Raw genomic sequence first — 14,333 nt, forward strand, 5'->3', positions numbered from 1 at the left:
TATGGCTTCTGCTGTTGATATTACGGTATATATTTGTAATTATAAGTACGATGTCATGATATTTAAATATCACAGGCCTAAAAGGATATAATCTGACAATGATTTTGACGATTTTTTATTCAATTTGACCGAACGAAAATCTGACGTACATGAAAAACGGCGAGGTCCCGTACCATCGCCATTACCTGACGCTGTGTTGGTCCTGGAATGGCTGGCGAGTTTACAGTCGTGAGTGTTGATAATTTTGTTAAAAACTTGCTGTCAAAACTTCAATAATCCTTTAATATGTTTCATTTACAGTTGATCAGATTATTTCCGTGCATTTTTCAACGGCAAATAATGTACTAACATCCTACAATAAACACACTACTCGGAACGATAGAAAGTGAAAGAAGCGGTGAACGGACGGTGAATCGGCACGGACAAAGCAGAAATAACAGTGTTTTACAGAGCAAATATATTGATGGAGCCACGATACAAATATTGATTAGTTTGTTTACGATATTTCAGATAATTTGCGCATATATTGTTTTTAAGTTATAAAAATTCGGCAATATTTTGAGTATTTCCGACAGAGAAAATCGCCAATTTTCTGACATGTAAACGTTTTAATTAATTTTTGAAGTCCTCATGTCGAATAATATTTGGAAATGATAGCATCACTGTGTAATTTGATTCATTCTGAAGCAACATTATTAACAAAACATTTCTCAAAAATAAACATAAAAGTAAGGCGGCACAGAAGTGACACGAAAAATATTTTTTTTTTAATGTAGGACCGAAAAAAAAAAAAAGATTTTATGTAGGGTGAAAAATATTTTTTCTTATACGTGCTCACGTAAAACTTATTACGTGAGCACGTAAAACGTTTACGTGCTCAAGTAAAACAGTTTGTGTAAGACAAGAAATATTTTTTATGTATGGTGAAAAATATTTTTTTTATGTGGGACGAAAAATGTTTTTTTTTATGTAAGACAAAAAATATTTTTTTTATGTAAGGTGAAATATATTTTTTTCTTGTTTTTAACAATATCTTGTTTATTTGCAGATGTTGTATATTCTATACAAAGGGATATTCCGTTAAGATATTAAAGGATTTGTGCAGCCAAAATATTGTTTTGATAATACGTCAGGATATTGCTTTGGATGAATGAAAAATTAAGTCCCACCCAACGAATCGCCTAGCTTTTAGCGCTATCGGTTGGTTTTGGTCGTGATTTACGGGTAGTGTCGACTACGGTTCAGAGATAATGAGATAATGATGTAGATATTTTCAGCTTCAAAACATTCCATTTACACCATTTCAAACATTCAAACAAGCATACATCTAACTTTAGATTAGATAATCTGTTCAATTTGATAGCGATATCAAAATGATGTTCGGATCAGTCTGGACTGAGATTTAGATAGCATATTATATAAATTTTTGTGTAATAAAAAAAACCAGTATAATGTAACACTATCTTATTACTTATTATTGTTTTTTATTTCAAACTTCTACCATAACGATGCAAATACGTCACAGTTTTTGAGTAAAAGTAAAATGTGGACGGTTATTAGTTATGTGATATTGGAGTGACAATACCGAACTTATACCGAAAATAATATGTATATCTATATTGTTGCCTTTGAAACTTTATCCATAACGTTTACTAAAAAGCAGAAATACATCAATGATATTTCTGATATGTGTTTCTAAATTACAGTATAAGTGTAGATTTAAATTCATAATTTCAAAATTATACTAAATCCTTAAAATAGTATATCCATTATCGATCCTTTTGTATATCATACCGAGATTTAATAGTATGATATATGGACATTTATCGTATAATCCAAAAAGTAACCACACATAGTGTTCAAATGAAAAATGAAATTACTTGTATACAGGCATCATAAATAGATATGAAATGTTGTACCTTTTCAAAATTATACTTGGTGATATTTAAATAAGTATATTTAGTGTGGTAATGCTGTAACCCTTCTTGTATGACTATACATGTAGATTCGAAACGGTGAAAATACTGGAACGAATATACGTACCCGGCCTACTATACCTTTCTAAAGACGACACCATTTTCTGTCAAAAAGTCTTTTGAGCTACAATATTGCAGCTATGAAAATACATGCTTAGAATTTTTTCTAAAACCTTAGAAATTACGGGTGATTGCTATATTCCACGATTCCGTAATTACAGTACTAGACTGGAATAATTTTTAAGGTTAAATCTTTATTGAAATAGTTCTTAGAACCATTTTTGTTTCTGAATAAGGCAACTTCCATTATTGTTTTACCCGTGTATGACATATATACATGTATATGTAATATATATTCCTAGGTACATGTATGATCAGGGATATTTTATTTCCATTTGCTTTTACATCTTCATTTTAAAAATGGAGGTGACAATAAAAAAACCTAGAGCATAGATGTACGGGGTTTCCATAATTCAAGTCACAATCCAATTAACGGATGTCCTAACCTGATTGACAGTAAAACAATAGCAAATACCCGACATAGTCCACCGAATAGCAAATTGCCCGCGGCCAAGTACTTACAGGTGAGTTCGATGAATGGCGTTTGGTACAGGTAAACAACATCCTGGCCCAGGTATTACATAACCATCAAACCAAAGACATGGCTAATTATATATCTATATAGGGGTATCTACTCGTATATCGATTAAATATTGAAAGCGACCACACAGTCTGAAAAAATAGTTTGTTTTGCTAATATCTCAATATTTAGATCTTTTATAATATCAAAAATAAATTCTTTCTACCACATGTTGAAACGTTTTACGGTATTGTAATAAATGTATCTCAATTTATTCGGTTAGCAACACACAACACAATGTTTGTAATGATCAATCATCGGTGTGTATGTACAGAAACATATACACCGTATACATATATGTATATATGTTTCTGGTATGTACGTCAATACTTTAATGAAGGATTTCTGAAAGTGTTTCATAAAATTTCATTTTACAGTCACAAACTTTGTAATTCACAATGTATCAAAGATACAGACTACAGGAAAATATTATCTAATTAAAGCTTATTCGTTGCTGAACTCCTCGACAAAAAAATCGAAACTTTTATTTCTGTGTGGATTTTCTTTCATAATTACACGAATATACCTGTTATTAGAGCATAAATTAGAGTATTTGAAACATCGAATTTCACTCTTTTAGTTTATTTACATTCGAGCCAAAGTTATTATATGATTAACTTCACTCAAAAGTAATCATAAACAAGAGGCCCAGAAGGCCTGTATCGCTCACCTGGTTTGTAATGCCAAGTAATGTTCTGAATACAGGTTCATTGCTTCTTTTCTGAAGGAATTTTAATATTAACCTCTAAGTCCCCTATTGGGCCCCACCCCTCCTGCCCCCAGGGGGTCAGAGCCAAAGTTCTGTTCTCCTTCCCCAAAGGATGTTTATGGCCAAATGTGGTCACAATCCAAGCAAAACTCTAGGACAAGTAGTGATTTATAGGATTTACCTCTATTTCCCCTATTGGGCCCCACCCGTCCTGCCCCAGGGTGACCACAGCCAAAATTTATACAAGTTCTGTTCCCCTTCCCCCAAGGATGTTTGTGGCCAAATTTGGTTACATTCCATGCAGAACTCTAAGACTAGTAGCAATTTAAAGGATTTACCTCTATTTCCCCTATTGGGCCCCGCCCCTCCTGCCCCCGGGGGACCAGAGCCAAAATTTATACAAGTTCTGTTTCCCCTCCGCCAAGGATGTTTGTGGCTAATTTTGGTTACAATCCATGCTGAACTCTAGGACAAGTAGCGATTTAAAGAATTAACCTCTATTTCCCCTATTGGGCCCCGCCCCTCCTGCCCCCGGGGGGCAAGAGCCAAAATTTATACAAACTCAGTTCTTATTCCCCCAAGGGTATTTCTGGCCAAATTTGGTTACAATCCATGTAGAACTCTATGACTAGTAGCGATTTAAAGGATTTTCCTCTATTTCCCCTATTGGGCCCCGCCCCTCCTGCCCCGGGGGGTCAGAGCCAAAATTTATACAAATTCTGGTCCGCTTCAAAAACGGATGTTTGTGGCCAAATTTGGATACAATTCATGTAGAACTCTATGACAAGTAGCGATATAAAGGATTTACCTCTATTTCCCCTATTGGGCCCCGCCCCTCCTGCCCCCAGGGGACCAGAGCCAAAATTTATACAAAATCTGTTCCCCTTCCCCCAAGGATGTTTGTGGCCAAATTTGGTTACATTCCATTCAGAACTCTATGACTAGTAGCGATTTTAAGGATTTACCTCTATTTCCCCTATTGGGTCCCGCCCCTCCTGCCCCTGGGGGGTCAGAGCCAAAATTTATACAAGTTCTGTCCCCCCTCCCCCAAGGATGTTTGTGTGGCTAATTTTGGTTACAATCCATGCAGAACTCTAGGACTAGTAGCGTTTTAAAGGATTTACCTCTATTTCCCCTATTGGGCCCCACCCCTCCTGCCCCCGGGGGGTCAGAGCCAAAATTTATACAAGTTCTGTTCCCCTTCCCCTAAGGATGTTTGTGGCCAAATTTGGTTACAATCCATGCAGATCTCTAGGACAAGTAGCGATTTAAAAGATTTACCTCTATTACCCCTATTGGGCCCCGCCCCTCCTGCCCCCGGGGGGTCAGAGCCAAAATTTATACAAGTTCTATTCCCCCTCCCCCAAGGATGCTTGTGGCCAAATTTGGTTACAATCCATGCAGAACTCTATGACTAGTAGCGATTTAAAGGAAATGTTGACGGACGGACGGACGGACGGACGACGGACGACGGACGACGGACGACGGACGACGGACGCCGCGCCATGACATAAGCTCACCGGCCCTTCGGGCCAGGTGAGCTAAAAATCGTTGATCGGCTTTTCCTGTGACCGTCGATGTAAGTGATAGCACATCAGTTATAGTACAGCTATAAGCCACGGACTATTATGATGTCACACGGTTTAGAGCTAGAAAATATGCATAATCGGGCGGTCAGAAGTTTGGACCTCGATATCGACGGTTTACATGTTATTCCGGTCGCGCGCGGCACGGAGAGGTTTCTACACGTGCTAATAAAGCCATTTCAAGCATAAACTGAAATTAAAATTTTTGACTACACAATCTTTTAACTAGTACTTTCATTGCAACAAAATGTAATATTCCAATCCAGTATTAACTTCTGAAATTGAAATCAGGGGTATCAATGTTTATAATATCCTGAGTTGGGTTAGATGTTTTAATGGAATATCCCTTGAGAGGAAATTGGACATTGATTTCAACTTCACCTTACACTGTTGTTAACATTGACAGATTGACACTGGATTTGGCAATATTTGATTGTTGGGTTCATTAAGGGCATGGACGGCCTCCAATGTATGTTGTGTGTAGGATGCACAGACTGCGCTGTATTTGTTGGGTCTTCTTGTATAGTGGAACTCTTGCCCTTTCATTGTGCTATATGTATTATGATATCACTGGAACATGCCGCTGAAGACACCCAAGCATCCCAACACACCTGGTCACATTAAACTGACAATGGGTCAGCCAGTCGTTCTACTGCCAGTATATGCTGAGCTCAGCAGGAGCATAACTACCACTTTCATACACTTTGCCCAGATGGTAGAAAGTTCAAACCATGATTGAAATTTCAAAACATGTAAAAACCAACACAAACTTTCAAAAGGAATATATATTAGTCTTGTATCATTTTTATTCTATATATCATTATTCATTGTTCATATTTATTTCGCATACAATATTTTCAAGATCTTTGGAGCATTTGTTTTTAACAACTTTATAAGATTAAACATTTCCATGATTTAACCAATTTGCAAATATTTGATCCACATTATTCTATAATAAACAACAGTCATTCTGCGAAAGCACAAAATTTTCAATCTGTTATTTCAATCCATATTGATTGAAAATAACCTGAACATGTACTATTACCTCTTTTATGATATATCTTTAATATTTCAATATATCATTACCCTGTCTAGAATCTGAGCTACGCCTCCTTCAGTACTTTCAGTACTTTGATTAACTTCATAGGGTTATGAAATAAATATTGTTTGCAAACTCTTGTGAGAATCCGCTATGCATATTCACATAATTTGAAAACAAAACTTCTTTCATACCCCTATGAAGTTAAAAAATAGTAACATCAATGCTTAATACTGAAAAATTCATAAAAGGTGAAAAGGAATTAATTAAATGGGATTGTAAATAAAATCTTGCATGGGAATTTTGTTTTAAATCTCTACTTCAAAGCCGTTTATGTAACTCAATTTAATCGCTTCAGAATTTTCCATCTGACAACGGAGAATGATGTTGGGCTTAGATACCTGTAGTGGCAGTCATGTACATGTGTATTTTTGCTTAAAAGTGAAAGTAGAAATATATATGTTCTACATTAAAATCAAGTTTTTTTCTTGGTTATATACTCAATGTATTGGTTTCAGCAAGGCTAGGATTCTAATACACATACAGAAAGAAACAAAGATCAGAGGAAATTCATCTTTCGCCATTGGAAACCCTTTTTATATATATATGTCATCTAAACTGCATTCATAACAACTGTAGCAAATTTTAATTGTAGAGATAGAGTCGCCTTCTAGCTTCATGCTAGAGGGAATTTCCTTAAGGCTCAGTCGGTAGAGTGGCAGACTAATAAGTCCGGGGTTACGGGTTAGAGCGCGGCTGGCGACATACTACTCCCGCCCTGTTACATTTGGTGCCGTAGACCACTCCAAGCAAAACCTATATGAGATTGAGAAGCTTCGTTATAGACAGAACTTGGTTTGGTCTGTGTTCGGGGGCCAACAAGTTTGAAAGGGGGGAGTAGTGTAGCAGGTTTTAATTGTACATAGTGATACGGTCAACTTCTAGCTTCGCGCTAGGGGGAATTTCCCTTTAGCTCAGTTGGTAGAGCGGTGGACCAGTAAGTCAGGGGTCGAAGGTTCGAGCCCGGCTGGCAGCACACTACCTCCAACATGTTACACAACTATGATTAATATATGTTTGTTTTCTTACTAAATCTGTCTTTCTGATAGGCAGATTCTTTTTTCTTCATATACTATGAAGACAATTTCCGAGAATGGCGCGAAAACTCAACTTTATCATGACGTCACAATAGACACATTGACGTTGTATATTGATTTAGAAAAAATCCATTGCAAAATCAGTGGAATCGTATGTTCAAACATATTTCATGTTATCAAGTATTCTGAAAAATAAATTATTAGCATTGATGTAACTATTTTTGAACTTCATCAAATTATGAAAATACTTTGTTTGCAAACTTTTGTGAGAATTACGTAGAATTTCTTTCGTACCCCTATGAAGTTAAAAAAAGTGAAGTCAATGCTTAATATATATACATGTTCTACTTTTTGGTAACAGTTATAAGAGCGCAGCTCTCTGCGCGGCCGAAGGCCGCGTAGAGCAAAGGTCTACTAACCATAACACGTGTACATGTGTGAACATATAGATTCCGATACATTCCAGTATCCCTTGGACTTTGAAATTGTGTCCCGCGGGAAAAGTCTCGCGCCTCCATGTAGGCAGCCATGATTTAATTCTTGTTATCAGCACGACGAGATTTGAAATTTCTGTACTAGACTAAATGTGTTATCAGTATACGCTTTAAAATTACTGTAAGTAGTTTTAATTTACACATATACAAGAACAACGCAATAAATGTACTGGTCCAATATATACTGTGTATGTTCTCAACCGCACGGCACCGTCAGCAGTGACGTCACAAAACCTGACGCCAGAGGTGACGGCACAGATTCGCGGGTATTTTTGATATCATGGCAAGTTTTCTCTGCATCTTATAAAAACAAGATTGAAGTATATTGAACTGTTCCATTTGGATTATTTTGAATTCTTTCTAACTATCGATAGTATGTGCTGACAGGGACTTAGATATAATATTATATAAGTCTCTGGTGCTGTTCAGTAAAATATTTTATTGTTAATCTCGTAGAAAATTAAAGACAATATAAAGTTATGATGTTATAATCGTTTACATGTAGCTGCGCTCTTCTGAGGCTTTGCCTTCAATTCATATTAAAAGGCAAAGTCAAACAAACAAAACGATTGATCAAATGTCACTGTGCATGCTGCTAAATGCCTAAGAAATAATACTTGTAGATGTTTAGTATGAGAGTAAATTATTTTATTAATGCGATATTTCCTAGGCGTATACATATATATACTTTCGATATATATATTCATGTAAATAAATTTAAAGAAGCAAATATATGGACTCCTTTGACTCCATGACTTGGTTACCAAGCACAGCATTTATTTTGCAGAATACAAATGACCGTATATGCACAAACCATTCATCAAAACTAATTTCCGAGCTAAATTCAAATCACTCATTACATATATATAGCTACAATCATGATGCAAGACACATTTGAGTATTTGAAACGTGCCAAAGAAAACAAAACAATAATTATTTACCCCTCAGGAATGGGACTTCCTCATGGGCGCCGCCATCTTAGTTGCTACTAAATCCTGAGCTGTATGTCCGTACTGTGCGTTTCCGGATTTCGGAAAAATGGTGTCATTTCTTTGCATATCATCTTTTCTGTTTTGATTCACTAGAATCTGTCATAACCTTTTCTGGTTAGCTCGATTCTCTACTTTGTTTTTGATATTTAGATTTTCTTGAAGGGATAATTTTAATCAAGTGAAAGGTGAAACATTGTGCATGTTATAAAATTGGTCAAGATATCCGGCGGAAAGTGTGAATTTATATACTTGTATAAGATTTAAAGATGCTCCACCGCTGACAAATAGTATTTTTTTCACTATCCAAAAACAGGAGCAGACGATTAAATATTTTTTCTTCAGTTACAAAAGTTACTTACTTTACACTATTACCACCATCACAGGGACCTGGCACGATTTTTTTAAACTAACAGTATACATGTATATATATTATAGTATAATACATATATGTATACTATTGGTTAAAATTTTCGTGTCAGATCCCTGTGACCACCATTAAAAAGTTTGAGATTCTAATTTCACTTCAAGTTAAAAATATGAAAAATAATTTATTGCATCCCGAAAAAAATACGTGGCACTATATCCTATATGGAATAAAGTGCTGATTACACATGGGCCCATTTTTTGTGTTAATTATACATATATACACGATTAAACACCAATTATTGTTCAAATGATGAATATCATTTATGCTCTATCGGCGGCGGAGCATCTTCAATACATAAGAAATAAAAAACACAAATTTTATATAAGACACACAATGCTCTTAATTGAAATAATTGCCAAATCCAAAGGTACTCGAGCTACTCTTACATGGTCTGGTCGCATCCTGTTCGCATACACATGTACAACAGTGCCGTTTTCGTTTGTTAGAGTCATTATTTCAAGTATAAATCCTGACGGACCTGCCAGTGAAACCGTATTATTGAAAACGGCACATGATCTCTAGCCCCATAATGATGGAGTAGTATGTAATATCTGAATGTTCAAAAAGTAAACCATCATCCATTACATCACTGTGATAGCAACAGACTGCGTTTTATTGAAAATTCTGAAAATGATATTGGTCACATTTAAACTTCAAAAGTTACTAAAATGACTTTACACATGGATATATTGTGAAACACAATGTACCTACATTGCAACAATTATATGTAAAGATTCTGTTTTGATGAGCACCAGATCTCAGTTGGCCTTTTGTGGATTATAAGTCTTTGCATGTTACGTACAGAGTTAGCCCCCTTGCGGGTAGGTATCGATTGTTACGTCATTATTTTGTGAGCGCAATTCACTCCGTTTTCTCATGAAAGTACCTACCCTATCACAATCAATATCTACCCGCAAGGACAGTGTTATAAGAGCTTCGATTTTCGACGAAGCGCGTCGAAAATCGAAGCTCTGTTCCGGTTACATGTACGTAATATAAGCAAAAGTACATAATAAAATCAATGACCTGCATACATGGATGGCTATTTTTTTTCGTTTTTCCGGTCTAACTTGTTCCGCTTGTGCGTTGCTCCGGTACTGTTCTCCCCAGTAAATATAGGTTTAACTTATGCAAATGTAATATGACTGAAGTCAAGGCAAGGCCTTAAAGGGCGCAGCCAGATGTTTTATTATGAATCATGCATGGCATAGGAAGAGCGAAGCTCTACTTATATATTTTATTTTCTATTTCATGTAGAAGACATAATTTAAAAATAAAAGGACACACTTTAAGCTAAAGAAGTATATGATGTAATAATTGTCTAGCATAAACTCAATGAAATAGAAAATAAAATGAACAAGTAGTATGGCAAGCCAAGCTACTTTTTATTCTTTTATACCGATATCGGTCCGATATCAGAAATTCATTTCCGATATCGGAATTAGAATTCTCGATATCAGAAATTCAATTCCAATATCGGAAATTCTAATTCCGATATCGGAATTAGAACAAAAATTCTTGATATCAGAAATTCTAATTCCAATATCAGAAATTCTAATTCCGATATCGAAAATTCTAATTCCGATATCGGGAATTAGAAAACAATTTCCGATATGGGAAATTCAATTTCCGATATCGGAAATTCAATTCCCGATATCGGAAATTCTCTCTACTCATTATTTGCATTGCAGATTATACTTCATTTCCGATATCGGAAATTGAATTCTCGATATCGGAAATTGAAATACCGATATCGGAAATAGAATTACTCATATCAGAATTTGTTTTCTTATTTCCGATATGGGAATTAGAATTTCCGATATTGAAATTAGAATTTCTGATATCAAAAATTAATATGAATTCCCGATATCGGAAATTGATTTCTCGATATCGGAAATTGATTTCTCGATATCGGAAATTGAATTCCCGATATCAGAATTTCTGATATCGGAAATTAGAATTCCCGATATCGGAAATTGGAATAAAAAGTAACTTGGCTTGCCATAAAGTAGAGCTTCGCTCTTCCCATGCCTTTCATGATTGCTACGCCGCTTGAGGCGTAGCAGTTAGAATCGGATGTAAATCACGCCATCTTGCTGGATAGCCAAGTGGCAAGAACGCTTCAATCAGATGGATGTTCGGTGTGTTACAAGCACTGCCTGTTGAAGTAATATTAAAACATTAGATTTCGGTGTAGAACAGGCATTCGCGGTAAAAGTATTCTGAATAAGGATTTCCTAGAAATTAATCGGGCATTTTAATTAAATCTGGTTCCATTTACAGATGGAAAAAATATATCTGTAGTAGTTGCCATGTTCGTGACATTACTTTTATATTTCTTATTTAATTTAGATCACCATCGTATAACATTAATAATATTGTCAGACATATTATTATTTACGGGACACGGAACATACTAAAATGCGGGATGACAGTACATACTAAAAGCGGAATGAAAACGGACCATAGAAAAACATAGAAACAAATTAGATTAAGTTCAATATTTTCTTTGCCTTTTATCTGAGCTTAGCAATTCTGCATAAAACCCTTTTTAATTTGTTGGAAGCAAAAGTATTATTAAAACTGTTCGTCTTTACTAGACCTGGCTACCTTGCACTAACACAAGCTCACAGATTATAAAATGGCTTTCAACAGAACAATTAAAATTGCTAAACAATATCATCATATCATTGTTTAATTTCAATATTCTGTCCAATCAAAGGGTTAAGCTTCCGCGTAGTAGCCCACCTAGCTTTTTGGGAAGCTAATACTTGTTTATTAGTTACGGAATGAGTGATGAAACGATCTAGTTGTTGGCAAAGGGGAAATAACTCTAAATCACATTTGGAACTTTGGAACTCTTTTTGTTGTTAAAGATAGAGAATATTGAGAAGATTAAAAGGAAGCCAAAATGAGGTAGCAGAAAACAGTACGTAGATTTGGACAATCTATGAAAATAAGACACATGCCTTAGAAATATAGATACAACGTTAGCCATTTAACTGTAAAAAATACCTGTACAAAAGTATATATAATATGACCTTAAATTAAGCCAGATGTTTCAGTAACCATTAAATTATGCAATGTTAAATAGTTCAATTTATGAAAATAACGTGCAGAATTTTCTGTTTTATTTTTTATTCATATATCTCACTCTATCCTTATCCCAAAACCCCCATTTGTGAAGAAAACTTTATTTCTGTAACAGATATTCCGTTTTTGGTCAGCTGATTATATTGGAAGGTGCATTGTCTATCACTTTAACGCTTGCAAATAAAGAGCAATTGCATTGAGCTTCTACCGGACGAAGATTACGTTCGTCGGATCATAAAATCGTTTAAACCGCTCGATTATATATTAAGCTGACTTCAAAGCATCGCATACACGCTGATGGGATTTTTTACAGTGGTTAAAATATGGCGGCCGCAAACTGAAGCTGTCAGTTTGTAGGATTGAATTTTGAAGATTGTGTTTTTTCTTATATTTTCATGTATGCGTTACCTTACATTTCGTGCCTGGACACGAAGGACTGCGCCCTTATAATTAATCTGCATAACTTTAGCAATTACAATTTGATATTTTGATACAGATTTGGCCATATTCTGCGCTTATAGTCATGCATGTGAATATCACGGTAACAACAAAAAAATACATGAACAATTGCAAAATGTCATGATTTTTAGCCCAAAATTGCAGAAAAATTGTACACAATTTTTTTCTTAAGACCTGCTTTAAATTGAGCACTTCCATCACAATGGAAAAATAAGCTAATTTATTTCATAGGTCGATTGTGTGGATTTTTCAATATTTTTGCCTAAACCCGCGCCATGGATTTTCCTTCGAGTAAAGCTAGCATTTTCGGTCAAGACGCACTTCCGGAGGAGCCCAAAATTGTAACCTCTAACCCATTTTAGTTATGTTTATTATTTTAAAATTGAAACTTAAATCAAACCCTCCATATTGAGTGTACCAATTTCAGAATATGTTTGATTTTTAATTTTTTATGCATGGCTAAAAACAGGGGCTCCCCACTTAATAAAGATATAGACATGGGCCAGGCTGTTCATCTCTGGTCTGCTACCTGAATGGACGTAATGCTGTCTCCCACTCTTACATTCCACAAACACATGAATCAACACATAACATGGTGTAGAATTCAAAATTAATCGGTGTTACCTGCAGTACTCCTAACGATATGTATATTTCAGTCTGTGATTCCATTTCTCACCTCGACACACCAATTCGATGGAGTGACCACGCTGACGGGATCACGGGGAACAACATTAACCGCTATCACGCCATGGCGGAAAACGGAATGAACTGTGCTATGACAAGTACTGAAATGCCATGCTCTGATGACCATCCAAATTTGAATATGCTACCTCGTCCAAATTTTCACTGACTCCTGACGGGAACCCAGGGTACCGTTTACCACAGACATATTTCCCACAGCCAGATAGTAATTATAATGTTCACGTTCCCGCCCATAATTCATCACGTGGCCATGGAGTCGGACCGACATTTATCATTCGAGACGTCGTCCCAGATAAACATTTAAGATTTTCGGGATTCATCAATGAAGATGGAGAGAAGTTTTTGCGTGAGTTTCAGTTATCTCGCACTCTCTGGACTAGTTGATAACCATGAACATTTTTGTTGTTAAAGATAGAGAATTGAGAAGAATAAAAGAAAGCCAAAATGAATGGACGTGTAGCTGTCTCTCACTCTCACATTCCCCAAACACATGAAGCAACACAAAACAGCAGATAACTCTGTAATATGCAAATGCAGAATACTTACTTAGAGACGAGCCATCAGCCCAGTTTGAGAGCCCAAGAAAGAGATAGAACAACACCACGTAACACACATTGCGTATGTTGGGGCCACTTTGGGACTATCTAAAAGGATATTCAAGTGGAGCCACCTAGTTCCTCATTTACATTGGTGGACCCCTCGTGGAAGGAAGTACAAACATTGCAGTTTGGAAAACAAGACCAAGGTCGGCACCCGGGCCAAGTGGGTCGTCATATTGTGTGTATAAACAATGTCCAAGGGTATTGCGACTTGTAGTTGTAGACGGTTGTAGTTACTACTGAAGAAACCATGGAAGAAAGGGACATTCACAAACATTCTTTGTACCAAAACAGAAGGATGTCACATCCGAGGATCAGTTAAGAACCACATTTTCCTGCTTAGTGTCGAATGTATTTTTTGTGTTAATGGTTAAGCGGCTAACAGACTAGAGGTGTGGTTTGGATATACATGTAGAAGCATCCCACGCCAGCTGATAGAGATATCGTTACAACTTTATCACATTCATGGACACGTCACCGGCCATTTACTCAGGGAAACATATGACAAGTATTGAACTTG

General features: G+C 36.0%; 1 protein-coding gene across 1 annotated transcript in view; it reads right to left on the reverse strand.

Annotated features, from left to right (window-relative positions):
* Positions 1–8,611, reverse strand: part of LOC138336166 (uncharacterized) — a 29,394-nt gene extending 20,783 nt beyond the window's left edge. Inside the window, exon 1 of the mRNA XM_069285506.1 lies at positions 8,483–8,611. The gene's annotated coding sequence lies outside the window, so the exon portion shown is untranslated. The remainder of the gene's footprint in view (positions 1–8,482) is intronic.
* Between the last annotated feature and the right edge of the window lie 5,722 nt (positions 8,612–14,333).

Source organism: Argopecten irradians, chromosome 12 (assembly GCF_041381155.1).
Source record: "Argopecten irradians isolate NY chromosome 12, Ai_NY, whole genome shotgun sequence".
In the NCBI taxonomy this organism is placed as follows: Eukaryota; Metazoa; Mollusca; class Bivalvia; order Pectinida; family Pectinidae; genus Argopecten; species Argopecten irradians.